We start from the raw sequence: 16687 nt of genomic DNA, 5'->3' as shown, positions 1-16687 counted from the left end.
ATTTATTTATTTATTTATTTATTTTGCAACTTCAGCCCAGTGTCTCAATCTGACATCTAAAGTGCAATGAATTATTTGTACTCGGAATGTTTGCTCAGATTTGTTGATACCATTAAAACATTTTAAACACAGGCAGTTACAAGTTATTTGAAGAATTTTATATAATTATTTTAAAATCTCACGAATGGGTCTATGTGGTCATTTGACGCTCACGCACTTTTGAACATCAGAGTCCCTGCTACAGGGAGGGATGGACCTGTCTTGCCCCCCACAGTTCCCCAGCCAGCAAATGTATCTGATCCTTATGCTATCATTTGTCCTTTATTTTTATATACCACAATTTTAAATATATATTTGAATTTCTATGCTTTATTCCAATTCATTTAAATCATTTCTAAACCCTTTCTCCATTCTAGCCATAGTTTTCTGGTCTCCTCTCTTCCTCTAAAAATGCCTCCCAGATTTTAAATCTTTTTTTTTTTTAATAATTTTTGTTTATTTATGATAGTCACGCAGAGAGAGAGAGAGAGGCAGAGACATAGGCAGAGGGAGAAGCAGGCTCCATGCACCAGGAGCCCGACGTGGGATTCGATCCCGGGTCTCCAGGATTGTGCCCTGGCCCAAAGGCAGGGGCTAAACTGCTGCGCCACCCAGGGTTCCCAAAACGCCTCCCAGATTTTGTCAGTTATTCCTTTGTTTTTGCATTACCAAGTTAGTAGCATTTATTTCTATCAGAAGCTGTACTTTCTTCATGGTTCATTTACATAGGCTGATTTTAAAAGTGGAAAAACCAGTAAAATAGCATCTGAATGACTGTGGCCTGGTAAATGTTGCTCTTCTCAGAGCTAAGTAAGGTGCCAGGATTCCATTTTCTTCTTTTTAACTCCAACCGCATTAATTGCTGGGTTGCCTCCAAGAGATTGTCCCTAGGTCAAGGTCAAAATAATTATCTTTTCTTCCTTCATTTACTATTAAAGGTATGGCATCCTTTAAACAGCTTTATACATGTACCATGATTTTCTTATATGGCTTTGATTTTCCTGGAGTTTCTAACTGTGCACAGCTGGGGAAGCCAGGCACTCACTCATGACCTCTTCCAGCTTGAAGCTGGGCTGCCTTGAGAGGAAGGGTGATGCTGGCAAAGTTCCTCTTACCTTCTCCAATGCTTTCAAACTTTATTCCTTGCCTATTTTTTGCTCCAGTGGAATATTGGGCACTTCTCTGAAACCTGAACTTCTCCGAAGCTTTCCCATCTGTGGGTGCCTGGCCAAGTCAACATTCTGCATGTGCTCCCAAACCATGGCTGTGAGGGGCTGGGGCCATTCACAGGTTCTGCAACCCAAAATGAGGTCTGTCTTCTGTTATCCAATACACAAGGGGGCAGGGCTCCTCCTGGGTCCCCTGTATCCTACAAGTCCCACAGAGGCACTTTCGCTCATGAACGGAGGCTGAAATTTAGTTGTTTACAGGGAACAAAAATGATGGAAGTCTAATGCTGCCATGATGCTGACTTCATTTGGTGGGCATTCTTTTCTAATGGGAAATGAGCCACTTTTGCCAGAAAGTGGAACTAGAGGCATGTGGAGTTCAGGATTTTAAAGTGCATCTATTAAGATATTCCCATCTCAATTCTCAGAGTCCCGTTCCTTCTCTGTTAGGAATTTGACTTTGGCATAGGAGACTTGCTAGAGTTAAAATTTTTGTAGGATAGAGTTATTTTACAGATAGACTATGGCAACTCTATGCCTATCTCTGGGGACATCTGGAAGTGCAGCACAGACTCTTGGCCAGATAAGTCAATAGGCTAACGAATGATTTAAGACATGCCGCTAAAAGTTTGGAACTCCCTGTGGGACCCAGGCTGGTGTGTTTATTGATGGCTTATTATCTGGCATAACTGGGTTATTGCAGTCCGATTTGGCTAGGTGACGATAAGGGAATGGAGGGCCCTTCTGGAAGCTTTGAGGAAGCTCTCTTAAAAACCACATTTGCTCAAATATCAGAGGCTCAGTCCACAGACAAAGGATGTCCTTGTGTGAATAAGAAGGACCCAAGCAGTGATGCTTGGAAGTTTCTTGAGCCTGAATGCTTGCTTACATTCTCTCTCTCCTATTGTACCATCTCCTTTGCCTTTATTAAAAATTTAACAAGAATTCTGAGGAATCCTGTGAGTCCTTTCAGTCATCCGATGCTGTTGTAAATACTGCAGTACTTAATCTTCTTGAATCTTCTCTATTCTTATGATTTCATCTGGAGCCCAGGGCTTCATTCCGTTTGCTCTCCATTTGCAGGAAATAGGGTTTCCTTCAGTGCTGGCAAGGAGGTTCTTTGGCTTTCAGATTTTTTCCTTAGTTGGTGATTAATCATCCTGGGTCTGTCATTATCTCTCTTTGCTGAATTGATGGCACTCAGTCTCGGCCACCCAAGTCAGTAATCTATTCCCTCATCCATCTCCAGCACAGAGCTATTGCACTAGCCGGTGTACTCCCTTCCACTGAAATCCCATTCCACTCTGCTAATGAAGAATGGTTTAACAACCATGCTAATGTAGTCACAGGCTATCCATTCTCCATCCACCACTGGTAAGAGAGTCCTTAATGCCAAATTTCTGTTGACTGATTCATATCCAAAATCTTGTTTTAGAATCTGTTTCCCTGTAAGAAACACAGCGATGAGCCAATAAGCAGCAGACACTCGCAGCAGCCTGGGGGTGGGCACGTTGGCTTGAGAAAGGATGCATGGACTCTCACGGAATCACTACATTTGCTCTGTTTTCTTATCTGTACATTTAAAAAGTATTATTACTATTTTCAAGTACACTTGACATACGATATCCTATTTGTTTCAGGTGTACATCACAGTGATTCCATATTTTTATACAACATGAATGGATCCCCACAATAGGTCCACTTACCATCGGTCACCACACAAAGTTATTACAAAATTACTGACTATGTTCCCTATGCTGCCATTACATCCTCATGACTTGTTTATTTTATAACTAGAGGTCTCTACCTCTCAACCCCCTTCACCTAGTTCACCTGCCTGCCAGGTAGCTGACAGTTTCCTGTTTCTGGGAGTCTGTTCTTGTTTTGTTGTCTTTGTTTTGCTTTTTTTTTTTTTGTCTTTGTTTTGCTTTTTAAATTCCACATAGAAGTGAAATCATACATTATTTGTCTTTCTCCATATAACCTATTTCACTTAGCCATCATGCTGCCTCACCCCATATTTGTACATTTTTAACAGTCAATATGTTTTTAGGAGGAAGGTAAGACAAACATATGTGTTTCTTCTATTAGCTGGAAGTGGAAACCATTTTTTTAAACCTTTTGTTTAATACTGATTTGTTAAGCCACACCATTATTCTATATCTTAATTAATTTCTCAAGTTATCCCTGGAAAGGAATATTTCAAAGTAGGCAATATCACAATCAAATCAAATACTCTCACATTCATTCAAGGGGTAATCAGTACTACTCATGACCTAAAGACACAAGCTCCTAAACGAATAATTCAATATATTTCCTCAAGAATATGATATTGTTCTATCCAGTGTAAATGAATTTAAATAGGACTTAAAGCCTTTCTGAGGTCAGGATTATTTTTTCTTTGTGAAGCAAGCAGAAAAGAATCATCACCTTAGTTATTTTTAATATTAATTTTTAATTATCTTCTATACTGAAGAAACTGGAGGAGTGGATCAACCACTCAGATGTGTATGAACAGGAAGCTCTATAAAGTCAGTCTTTCTGGGGTCAGAGTAGGTGAAGAGATTTGAGTAACATCTGGTCAACCTTAGTGGGGAGCTTACTCAGCGCCACCTAAAGGTGGCAGAGTGGTCCTGTCTAAGACAGATGAGCATGACCCTGGGAGTCTGCTCCAAGACTCCTGGTGACATAGCAGTTCCCAGCGACCCAGCAATTTCGAACCAGTGAATGTGTTCTGAGGAAACAATGAGAACTGCACACAGAAACATGTGATTCATGATCACAGATAGAACACTGAAAATAAACAAAATGCCAGTGGTGGGTGGATAAATTAATTATGGCTCATAATTACGACAGAATAATGTGCAGGGATTAAATACATCGTAGGAGAGAAAATGCCTCACCTATTCCTAATTTATGTAAACTAGCTCTGAAAATATTTATGTACAAACACACTCTTGAAATGTTTTCTTTGAAGCCTTATATTTAGCCTTAACATACATTTTCCAGTTTCCTTAACTCTTCTTACTACAGTCTTGGGATAAGCCTGCTGTTGTTGCTGTCACACCCATTGCTTTCTTGCCAGGAATATTGTTTGTCAGGATTTGATAATATCATGAACAGTACTAGTATACAAAAATGCCTGATAAAAGGTTATTTGTTTGAAGTCATTGCTAACCAGATCCTGTCCTGTGAACTCAGCTGATTTAAAACATGTGAAAATAAATAGGCTCTGCCCATAGTAGGGAGTAGTGTGAAGAAGGAAATGCGTTTGTTTACAAAATCCATGAGTACATTCTACAGGTCATGGAAAGGGAAGAAAACAATGAAAATCCACACGTAGGAAAATTCTGAAAGCTTTCAGAGTTTAATTCCTCCTAAAGCTCAGTAAGTGCTCATTTTCACCCATCTTCCAAATGAAGAGCTGTTGTAGAGAAACATTCCATTTCTCCTTGGATAGAAAATAAGGGGAATTTTTTTCTTTTAGTAAAATGACTTGGTGTTAACTACTAGTATTTTATGTATGTATGTATGTATGTATGTATGTATGTATGATTTAGAGGAAAGTAGGGGAGAGGCAGAGGGAGAGGGAGAGAGAAAGAATCTCAAGCCAACTCCATGCCCAACATGGTGCCTAACACAGGGCTCAACCTCACAACCTTGAGATATTACCTAACAGAAACCAAGAGTCAGCCACTTAATTGACTGAGCTATCCAGGCACCCCTAACTGTTAGCATTTTGAATATCTGCATGAGACTTTATCTCACTCTTATGTTTTATATAATTATATGTAAAATAATATGTGATCATGTTATATAGCAGATAATAATTCTAGTACTGTATTCTTCATATGTAATGAAGTGCATGAAAAGTGAAGTAGACAAATTTGAGTGTTATTGTTTTTTCCAGTTTTTTTCTCAGATTTTAGAGACCTACATGTTCCATTCCTAAATTTAGTTAAGATGTTGATTACAGCTGGAGAAAATTATGTCAGCATTGGTTCTCAGTCCCCTTGCTTTAATTATTTTTCTGGTTCATAGATAGCACATGGATGTTTGGCTTATGTAAGAAAAATGGCAAGTGAGTCTTAGTATTCTTTTCAATGACCAGCTTTAAAATACTGCGTGTTAAAAAATAAAATAAAATAAAATAAAATAAAATAAAATAAAATAAAATACTGCGTGTTCTATTGGTCATCAGCCAAATGCTGAAGGTTCCAACAGTGTTAAATCAAGGTAGTTACTCCCTTGGGTATCTCTACTATGTCATTTTCTATTCCAGTTATACAAATCAGAAGTTTCTAGCAAGTAAATTATTTTCATCACGTTAGATTTTGTTTATATTTCATCTTAGCTATGTCCTGAACTAACTTTAAAAATCACGTGGGTTTTACCACACATTAAGTAGAGTTAATACCGATTTTTCTCAAACTATTCCAAAAACAGGAAAGGAAGGAAAACTTCAAAATTCATTCTATGAGACCAGCATTACCTTGATACCAAAGCCAGAGAAAGATTCCATTAAAAAGAGAGCTAAAGGCCAATATTTCAGATGACATAGATGCACAAATCCTCAACAAAATACTAGCAAGCTGAATCCAACAACACATTACAAAATAAACCACTTACCACAATCAAGTGGGATTTATTCCTGGGTTTCAAAGAGGTTCAATATTTATAAATCAATCAACATGATACATCACATCAATAAAGGAAAGGATAAGAACCATATGATCATTTTGATAGATATAGGAAAAGCATTTGATCAAGTACAACATCCTTTCAAGATAAAAACCCTCAACAAAATAGGTTTAGAGGGAATATAATAACAATATAATAAAGGCCATATGTGGAAAAACCCACAGCTAACATCATCCTCAATAACGAAAAACTGAGAGCCTTTCCCCTAAGGTTGGGAAGAAGACAAGGATGTCCACTCTCACCACTTTTATTCAATATTGTATTAGAAGTCCCAGCCACAGCAATCAGACAACAAAAGAAATAAAAGGCATCCAAATTGGTAAATAAGAAGTTAAGCTTTCACTATTTGCAGATGACCTGATACTCTATGTAGAAACCTGAAAGATTCCACCCCAAAACTGCTAGAACCGATAAATGAATTCAGTAAAGTCGCAGGATAAAATCTACCCTTAGAAATCTGTTGCATTTCTATACACCAAATGTGAAGCAGCAGAAAGAGAAATTAAGAAAGAAATCCTGTTTACAACTGTATCAAAAATAGATACCTGGGAATAAATCTATCCAAAGAGGTGGGACTTGTACTCTAAAACTTATGAAACACTGATGAAAGAAACTGAAGACAACAAAAAGAAATGGAAAGACATTCCATACTCAAGGTGGAAGAACAAATATTGTTAAAATGTCTATACTATCCAAAGCAATCACATTCAATGCAATCCCTATCAAAATACCAACAACATTTTTCACAGAACAAAACAAACAGTCCTAAAATCTCTATGGAATCACAAAAGACCACAAATAGCCAAAGCAATCACAAAAAGAAAGAAAGAAAAAGAAAAGAAAGAAAGAAAGAAAGAAAGAAAGAAAGAAAGAAAGAAAGAAAGAAAGGAAAAGAAAAGAAAAGAAAAGAAAAGAAAAGAAAAAAAGAAAAGAAAAGAAAAGAAAAGAAAAGAAAAGAAAAGAAAGAAAAGAAAAGAAAAGAAAAGAAAAGAACACATAGGTTGTATCTTTAAAATTAAATCATCAGACATAATATATATAAAATGTTATCAATGTGCTCTTTATTCTATCAAACATATGGCACAGTGTCTGGATACTAGCAGCACCCAACAAATACTTAAGTTAATAAATAAAGGGAATAATATGCTGAAAAGACAATATTAAAAATTTCAGTAGTTATTCCCTATTTTTTATTTGCTTTAAGACTATAGAAGATGATAAGATGGATTGCAGTAATCATTTCATATATCAACTCATTACGATATATATCCTCAATATATATAATTTTTATTACAATAATAATAATGATTAAAAATTGAGAAAAAGGGGATCCCTGGGTGGCGCAGCGGTTTAGCGCCTGCCTTTGGCCCAGGGCGCGATCCTGGAGACCCATGATCGAATCCCACATCGGGCTCCCGGTGCATGGAGCCTGCTTCTCCCTCTGCCTGTGTCTCTGCCTCTCTCTCTCTCTGTGTGTGACTATCATAAATAAATAAAAAAAAAAAAATTGAGAAAAAAGAATGAACAATATCATTTAAGAGTTGGCAAGTGAAAAATAGGATATTTGTTCCTTAATATTGTCAGAAACAAGCAGGACATACAGAGCTTAAATTATATTTGAGACTCTGTAAATAAATGGCTGCTTAAAACTATGGAAAGTCACCCATAGTATTAAATATTTTAACTATGTAGAGTCACATACAACAGTAACAACGTACAGGAACCAGAAATATTTTAAAAGAAAGAACGTAAGTTCTTACATTTTCTAAGATCACTATTATTAAATGGAGGAAACAATAGTAATGCAGTTGAAACAATAATAAAAAACCATCATTATTATTATTATTATTAAATATTTTATTTATTTATTCATGAGAGACACACAGAGAGAGGCAGAGACATAAGCAGAGGGAGAAGCAGGCTCCCTGCAGGGAGCCCCATGTGGGACTCCATCTCCGGACTCCAGAATCAGCCCTGGGCTGAAGGCAGGCACTAAACCGCTGAGCCACCAAGGGATCCCCAATAATAAAAATTATTAATAAATAATGCCAATCCTCTGATGAGAGGCAAAAATAGAGTCCCCTTTCATATCCTACAGGCTTTCACTTAGTTTTGTTAAATTATTACAAAAATGACAAAAAAACATATTTTTCAATTTAGCTTTTTATTTTAACACTGGTAGCATTTGTGTAATTTGTTTCTATATGTAAGAATTTAGGAAAATATCATTTTTTAATGATACCAGAGAAGATAGGAACCATAATCTCTTACCATTATCTCTTTTAATCTCTAAGACATTTATCATGCAGTCAATCATGTATTCATTCATTCAAGGCATACATTATCTAATGCATATATGTACTTACTTCGTGAGACATTGGGTAAACAACCGTAAGTATGGTAACTACAGATCCTGGTTCCAGAGAGCTGACGATTATGCAGGGAAGACAGGTGTATACAAATCCAGTAAATAAAATATGATAAATAAAATGTGATAACAGAGAAGCACGGATGTTATAGACAGACAGTGGGATGGGGGTTCTAATCTATTTTAAGATTTAGGGAAGACAATTCTGCTTATGTAACAGATTGAACTAGAGGGTGAGCAGTGTTTCTAATTTGAAGAGGAAAGGAAAGAGAAAAAGATACATGTTTCAAGGGGAGGTAGTTGATGTTATTTTGTGCCAAACAAGCAAAATGCTTACCAAAGCCACAAGGAGTGCATATGCTAAAAAGGGAGCCATGAAAACAGATAAAGAAAGGCAAACCAACCAGAGAACTAAAGTACACTGGCTTCTGCTAGATTACTGAATTGTAAGGGAAGAGAGATGGCAGGAAAGGCTGAAGAAATGGGCAGTGGATTTTTTTAGATAATAGAAGGTTTTGAAAGTTACATTGAGGGATTTGGACTTTAACATGGGGACAATGGATGGAAAACCATGCAAGGTTTCTACAAGGAATGACATTTGAGAGGACACATCGGCCTCATGGAGAGTAAGACTGGGGGCAGAGAGACCAATTCAAATGCTGGGGCAGAAACCAAAGTGAAAAATGAAACGTGGAAAGGAGTTAACAAATTGAACAATTATTTGAATGAAGCAGTAACAGACTCAGCCAATGATATGTAGACATGAGCAAAAGGGAGATATGAAGGCTAAATACCATATCTTGTGTTTGGGACACTTAGTCAATTGTGTTACCTTTACTGACATGAGTAACATTGGCAGTAAAACATCTTTCACAGAAAGTATGTTTATATTATGATGTGATGAAAATATTTTAGGAAATTTATGCTTGTTGGGAAGACAGGGTGGTAATATAGAAAGTGATGTAAGTGAAAATTCATTTTTTTAAAGATAGGGAAGAATTTGGGTTTGTTTGAATATTGAAGGGAAAAATTAGAGTATAGAGATGTTACAGAGCAGACGGAAAAGAATATAATTCAAGACCAGAGGTATAAGAATTCTCTCTTTTAAAAATTTTTTTAATTAAAAAATGTTTTTAAAGATTTATTTATCTATTTTAGGGGTAGAGAGAGAGAGGGAGAGAGAATCTCAAGCCATCTTTGCACTGAACATGGAGCCCAATGTAGGGCTTCAGCTTACCACCCCGAGGTCGGGACTCAAGCTGAAACCAACAGACGCTCAATGAACTGTACCCTTTTTCTTTTTTCTTTAAAACAACAACAACAACAACAACAAAGTCAAAGGATTTAGGCATTTCCTCCTGAAATTCTTGTTTTCTTTATGAAGTGGAAGAAAGATCATTTTATAAGGGTGAGACAGCAAGAAAGAAAAGATGGAAATATTGAGAGAAGAAATTGCATAATATGATAGTAGAGGATCAGAAGTATCATGTACTAGGGAAATATCATGAGACTGTATCAATGCCATGTTGAGGTCCCAGTTGAGCATGATGACCGTGAATATTATAGTCCTATCAGTTTTTGTAGTCTTATTGTGTGGTTTAGTCTTGTAATCCTCAGAAGCCAGAAAGAGGAGTGGGTTAGTCAGATGAGCACATCCATTGCTGAAACTATTGGGAAAATGAAATAAAAAGACCTTTCTCAAGGGCATTTAAGCTATTTATCAGGGAGATTTGGAGCTCTTGAGTCTTCATTATTATTCATTTAGAGGGTATATACAATCAGGAATAGACTGATAGGAAGGCAGTCAATGGACTATTACATTGAAATGCTTTACCAAATGGGTTCATTGAGAATTATAAAGCAAATGTTATTTAAGGATTGAAATTCATGATCAGATAAGAGGAAGTCTGAAATTTTATTTCACAAATGGTACATTTCCAAATGAGAAGACATTCAGAATCTATCCATGAACGTGGCTGGAGTGGATTATATACACAATAATGGACAAATAGCAAATAAACCAAGATGTTGAGTGAATTGCCTTCATGCATCTTGACATCACTCAGATTTATGGGGCCTGGGCAGCGGGGAGAGGGAGATTTTGAATCAAGAGTCACCATTTTCATTACCATAGAGGAGAGAATGGAAGTGGGTAGAGCACAGAGACAAACAGCCGTCAGCAAATGGAAACCATGAACAAACCGTGTTTCTATAGTGAGTGGGGATTGATCATCTCAGGTTGCATGACACACACTGATCCCACCTAGCATTTGTTGGTGGAGAGGAGGACCAGCGTAGAGAGCGGGAGGTAGCATCTTCCTCTTGATGGCGAGCAGAGAAATGGTGCCTCAGGGAGAAGTTATATTTCCATTAAGGCCAAGAGGTGCTGGAAGTGTTGGCAGAAAAGGACAGTTTCTTCATTATGGACAATAGTTACAGATGGAAGAATGGAAATGAAAGGAGAAGTGAAAGGCTGGGTCAGGAAAGAGTGCTGCAGCCTTCCAGTGCCATACATGTGGTTCTTCTGTGATCATCTGAACAGAGATCACTGGCTTCTAAATTTGCCAGTTTTACTCAATCCAGAACTTGACACTTTGGAAGGATCTGGCTACTCTAGAAGATTTTGATCTCTGTTCAGCCAGCTTCCCCTATTATTCTTGAACTGAGCTACCCAGGAGCCCTGTACATTTTTTTTTTAAGATTTTATTTATTTGTGAGAGACACAGAGAGAGTCAGAGACACAGGCAGAGGGAGAGGCAGGCTTCCTGCAGAAAGCCCGATGCAGAACTCGATTCCAGGACCCTGGGGTCACACCTTGAGCCAAAGGCAGATGCTCAACCACTGAGCCGCACAGGTGCCCCCACCAACTCGTACTTTTTAAAATATTTTGTTTAAGGAATAATTTCCTACTTGTACAATTATAAAATTCATTTCTTCTAGAAAAAGTTTTGCAGTTTTGCCTTTCACACTTAGGCCTTTATTATCCTTAAATCTGCCAGCTTAATTTGTTTTTTGTTTTTTGATTTTTTTCATGTAAGCCAAATGCCCCAGCAGAATTTATTGTCTGGTGTCTATGATGCCCTGCTTCATCGTGTATCAAATGTATGCATATCTGCATTAGTCCACTTCTGAGTTCTCCATCCTGTCCCATTCAGTTTTTCTATTCCTGGGGATCCCTGGGTGTCTCAGTGGTTGAGCGTCTGCCTTCGGCCCAGGGCGTGATCCTGGAGTCCTGGGATTGAGTTCCACATCGGGCTCCCTGCATGGAGCCTGCTTCTCCCTCTGCCTGTGTCTCTACCTCTCTCTGTCTCTGTGTCTCTCATGAAAAAATAAAATAAAATCTTAAAAAAAAAAGCTTTCCAATAAAATGCCACGTTCTTTACTTACATAACAAACCTTTTTGTCTGTTCACGCAAATGTTTTCATCTATTTGTTTTCATCCATTTCTTCTATACTTGGATTTTTTTGTGATTTCATAAAAATTTAAGAATACACTTGCTAACTGTATTCTTGCCAAGGGACACCCTGCTGAGATTTCCATTTGTTTACTTTGTATCTATAATGCAGTTTGGAGAGAAATGGCATATTTGCAATATTTGATTTTCTAGTTTAAAACTGCAGTGTTTTTCCCCCCATTTAAAAATGGTATTCTTACTTCAATTTATTTCAATAAAGTTTTGTAATTGTCTTGTTAATGTATATGCACAGTGTTGCTTTTGAAAAAATATGCTTGAAAAATGTTGTTTAAAAACTTTTATGGATGCATTAAATTTTCATTGATGTATTTATTTGTCCATATTGCTTTTACATCAGCCTACTTGCTAAACTCTTACTATACACTTGGACATTCTGTACATATCTATCTGTAGGTTCTTACATATTTTGTAGGAATATAGTCATATCATGAAGATGATGAACAATGAAAATTTGCTTTCACTTTATTTCTTTATATTGCTGTACCATAGAAGATACATCCTGAAGTGTGGTGTTGAGTAGAATTAGTGGTCATCCTGTCTCGTTCTAGATCTTGAAAGAATCCTTTCATTGTTTCACAATTGAATGAAGTGTCCACTACAGGGATTTTGTCAGAGTAAAAAGTTTATTTCTATTGCTAGTTTTGAAACATCTAGAAAATCATCATTGGATATCTGATTTTATCAAATGCCATTTCTTAATTTAACACAATAATATGTACATTTTTTTCTGTCTTGATCTATAAGTATGCCAAACTGCATGCATTTACTTTCTAAAGTTAAAAATTGCACTTCTGAGAGTTACTAGTTTTCCTTTATTACTACTTAAAGACGTTCATTTCTATATTCATGAGTGAGGTGAGATCAACCTATAACTTTCCTTCTCCTTTTGTCCTTGTGAAATTTTGCATCAGGGTTACACTTGCCTTATAAAGTGCTAGAGGTTGTCCTTCATTTCTCTGTGCTTGGACAGAGTTCATAATTCATTGGCATTATGGGTTCCTAAGTTGTTGGGTAGAATTTGCTAATCAAATTGTGTGTGCTTGGAGTTTTCACTGCATGGGGATTTTAGGTTACTGTTTCAAATTCCTTGACATTGAAAAAAGTATTCTTTCTTCTTTTGTTCCACTTAATAAGGTATATAATTTTAGCAATTTGTTCATTTTGTTGAAATTTTCAATATTGTTGGCAAAAAGCTACTTTATAATACCCTCTTATCATCCATTTAATCTGTGTAGCATGAATAATTGTATCCCCTTTTTCTTGATATTGTGTCCCCTCTCTCATTTTTAAATTAATCAGGCAAACCAAAGTTTTGTCAATTTAACCTTCTTTTTCAAAGGATTAACTTCTGATTTTGCATCTTCCCTATTATATGCTTATTTTCTATTTCACCAGCTTCTCATGCTTTTATTATTTCTTGCTTTTAGTTTATTGGAGCTTGCTCTGCTTTTGTTTTATAATGTCTTTAAGATGGATAATTGGTTCATTAATTTTTAATATAAAAAGAATGCATGAAATTCTTTTTTAATATAAATATTATGAAAATGAATTTGCCTATATATTCTTATCTTTTTTCTACAAGATTTTTGAATATAATTCATCTCTGTTACTACTCAGTTCTAAATAGAAAATAACCTTTTTTCATAACATTTCCCTTGATCTCTATGTTCTCTAGACATAAACTTCTTAATTTCTAGATACTTAGAGTTTTCCTAGAGATAATTTTTGTTATTGATTTCTAGATTAATTGCATTATGAGAAGATATATGATATCAGTCCTTTATAAATATATGTCTTATTTTATATCCCATTAGAAATATATTTAGGGTCACTTTAGATTGAAGTAAATTGAAATATCAGTGCTAATCATGAGAGAGACAGAGCATTCATTTTGGTACACTCTTCATATAAAACCTTTTTCCTCCATTATTTATATTATCTATCTATTATCTATCTATCTATCTATCTATCTATCTATCTATCTATCTATCATCTATCTATCCATGAGAGACACACAGAGAGAGGCGGGGATACAAGCAGAGGGAGAAGCACGCTCCCTATGGGGAGCCTGATGTGGGACTCGATCTCAGGACCCCAGGATCATGCTTGGGCCAAAGGCAGTCACTCAACCACTGAGCCACCTAGGGGCCCCCCATTATTTCAATCTTAATAGCCTTTCGAATACCTCAGCCCTCTGTGCAGAAAAGCCAAATATTTCAAAGGTTTTCCTCTACTAAGTGATACAAAATGAGAAAATATTTGATTTTACTCAGGAATTTACAATGGGGAATTAATCAGAAAAATGTAGGAATAATATTAGGATGAGTTTGCTCTGCCCTTCATGTCACACTTTCACTTTTGGTTGTGTCTGTGCTATGAAAGTTATAAAGGAAATACACAAATTCAAACAGAGATGATCACAAATGATGGGTTAATATAAGACATCAAAACTTCCTAAGAAAAGCAGTTGGATTTCATACCATCTTGCAGAATTCTAGTCTTCAGAAAATAAATAAAAAATAGTTATGCATATAAGAAGAAAAGGTTTTTACTCAGCTTCAGGATTTTCAAGTAGGAAAGCTAAAAGTTTTCTTCTTGTTTCATCCCTGGGTTCACTGGCTGCAGTAATTACAGGTACATTTCCTGGGTTTAAAACCTCCAGCAAAAAAAATAAATAAATAAATAAACAAAACAAAACAAAAAAACAAAACAAAACCTCCAGCAGTCTTGCATAGACTAAGACTTAGATTAGGATACAGAGGATGAGAGAGAGGTATACAGAGGGGGTAGGACTCACACAGCCACACATAGACCAATCATCTGCTTTAACTGCCGAAACAAGAGCAACAAACCAGCTTTCAGGTTAAAATTTGCATCTCCTAAAATGCCACAATAGAGACAGTAAATATAGACATTTAAAAAGAAAAAAAAATTGCTTTGTCATATTAAACCATTTATACTTTTGACTGGCATTCTCTTAAAAATCAATTTCACATCTGGATTATAGTCAAGAAAAATGTTCCCCTCATTTGACACAAGTTTTTTTAGAAGCCCTAAGGAAGATGAGCACTAAAGAAATATTTAGAAGCTGTGATTTATCACTTACGTTGAATTTCCATCATCTTGTTTCTGATGATATGCATGAAGAAAATATTAGTGATCATTTGCAGAAGAAGAGATTTTCCTTTCATTTTTCATGTAGAAATAGATGAGTAGAACATAGAAGAGGTTCCATTCACAGCATATAAACCGATTCTTTTTTCTCCCACTTAAATTTATGTTTAATCTTCTTTTTTGAGCAGACATCAAGAAATAGCAAGCAAAACAGGATATTGAATAATAATTTTTTCATATTTATATTTGTGTGCATGTGTGTTTCTTGTATGCCATGGCCTGGGATTCCTTTCAGTTACATGTTTCAAGTGATTTTGAGATTCATTAGTAAAAACATTTGTACTAAATATAAAGGTGTTGACTTTCTATGATAGCACACCATGAGACTCAAGATATTTTTACTTCCTGGGATGATTTATGCTCTACATAGTCCAAACACTGGAGATAAAAATTGTATTCAGTGAATAGCATGTATAGTTACCAGAAGTCCAAACATCAACATAGTTTTCCCAGCTGTATACTATAATAGTTGGCAACAGACTATGCACTAACAAGTGTTCTATAATCCTAAATTGAAAACGAAAAACTCAGCTGCTATCAGCTCAACATTTAGTGTGAGATAGTTTACATTTCTGTGGCATCTGAGTCTATTCTATTGGTTCTCTACTCAGCAGAATTGGTTTTTCTTTGCACTCCATAAGAATTAGAGCTATCAATGTTGATGACTTTCCCATAGTTTATTTTGAAGCAAAACAAGCTAATTAAATCTATTTCATTGACTTATGTTTGATGAAAAGTGCTGGAAAAGGCCATGGCTGACCATGTTGATTTATTTTTAAACTCTAGCAAGTGGTTGTTTTTTGTTCCAAGTAGATATCCGGGAGGAAAATGAACTCATCCCACTCATTTATAAAATTCTTGGGCTTGAGGTGAAGCTATCTCAGACAAATTAATAGATCCCTTCATGGATGTTGTTTTTTATTTCCCTAAAGAAAAACATTGAACATTCCAGAATTGTTAGACAGCAATCTGAAAAATGATGCCAGTGAGTTCAAGGCCACTGGCTCCTTCTCTCTACATATTTTTAAAATTTCATTACCAAGGACTGTACCCTAGATCAATTAGCCATCTCAGAAAAGTGCCTATTCCTTCAGAGTTTAGCAAAAAAATCAAAAAGTTTTGATAGATGAGCACATGTTGACCAAAAATGAGTTATATCAGTGTTTCAATGATTTAAGAGTGTCCTTTATATTAAGAATTATGTACTTGTGATGCTACAAGAAGAAAAAAGATAAAATTAGGGTGGCCAGTCAGCAAACAGGTTGATTTACTTGCCCCCCCCCCCATGTACCCAAACAAAGATACAGAGTGTCAAATGGGTATAAGGTAGAAAACAGTTTATTTAAGACTAGTGGGTGCACTTATCCAGATGTTCAGATAGATGGAGGCAGGATGGGAAGAGTTTGGGAAGAACTGAGGGATGGAGTGGTTCAGAGAAGAGGCTGTGAAGAATAAGACAGGAAATAATATGTTTGGGAAGACCCTGACCAGATGAGTTGGAAGGGAAGGGAAGGGAAAGGAAGCTGTGCTTGCCAAGAGTTGGACCCGGTAAGTTCATTGCCTTCATATTGTGGAAGGAGAGGAAAAATGTTTAGAGAATTGTTATTTTATTCTGATGAAACTGAAGAGATCTTCCAGAATTTTGAATGGACAGTGTGATGTGTGAAACAGTATTTAGGACACTTAGAAGAGTCTGCAAGGTGGATCACAAAGAGATCGCTCACTGTGTACGTCAAAACATTTGCTCTGCTATCAAAAAC

The 16687-nt window shown here is 36.2% G+C and overlaps 1 long non-coding RNA gene across 1 annotated transcript in view; it reads right to left on the bottom strand.

Annotated features, from left to right (window-relative positions):
• Nucleotides 1-43: 43 nt before the first annotated feature.
• The window catches only part of LOC144284276 (uncharacterized), a 309163-nt gene continuing 292519 nt past the window's right edge, over nt 44-16687 (bottom strand). The window contains exon 5 of the long non-coding RNA XR_013352633.1: nt 44-2654. This is a non-coding gene — a long non-coding RNA (uncharacterized LOC144284276). The remainder of the gene's footprint in view (nt 2655-16687) is intronic.

This window comes from Canis aureus, chromosome 15 (genome assembly GCF_053574225.1).
Source record: "Canis aureus isolate CA01 chromosome 15, VMU_Caureus_v.1.0, whole genome shotgun sequence".
Lineage (NCBI taxonomy): Eukaryota > Metazoa > Chordata > Mammalia > Carnivora > Canidae > Canis > Canis aureus.
The sequence above is the reverse complement of the archived record's forward strand: the minus strand, read 5'-3'. Positions and strand labels throughout refer to the sequence as shown.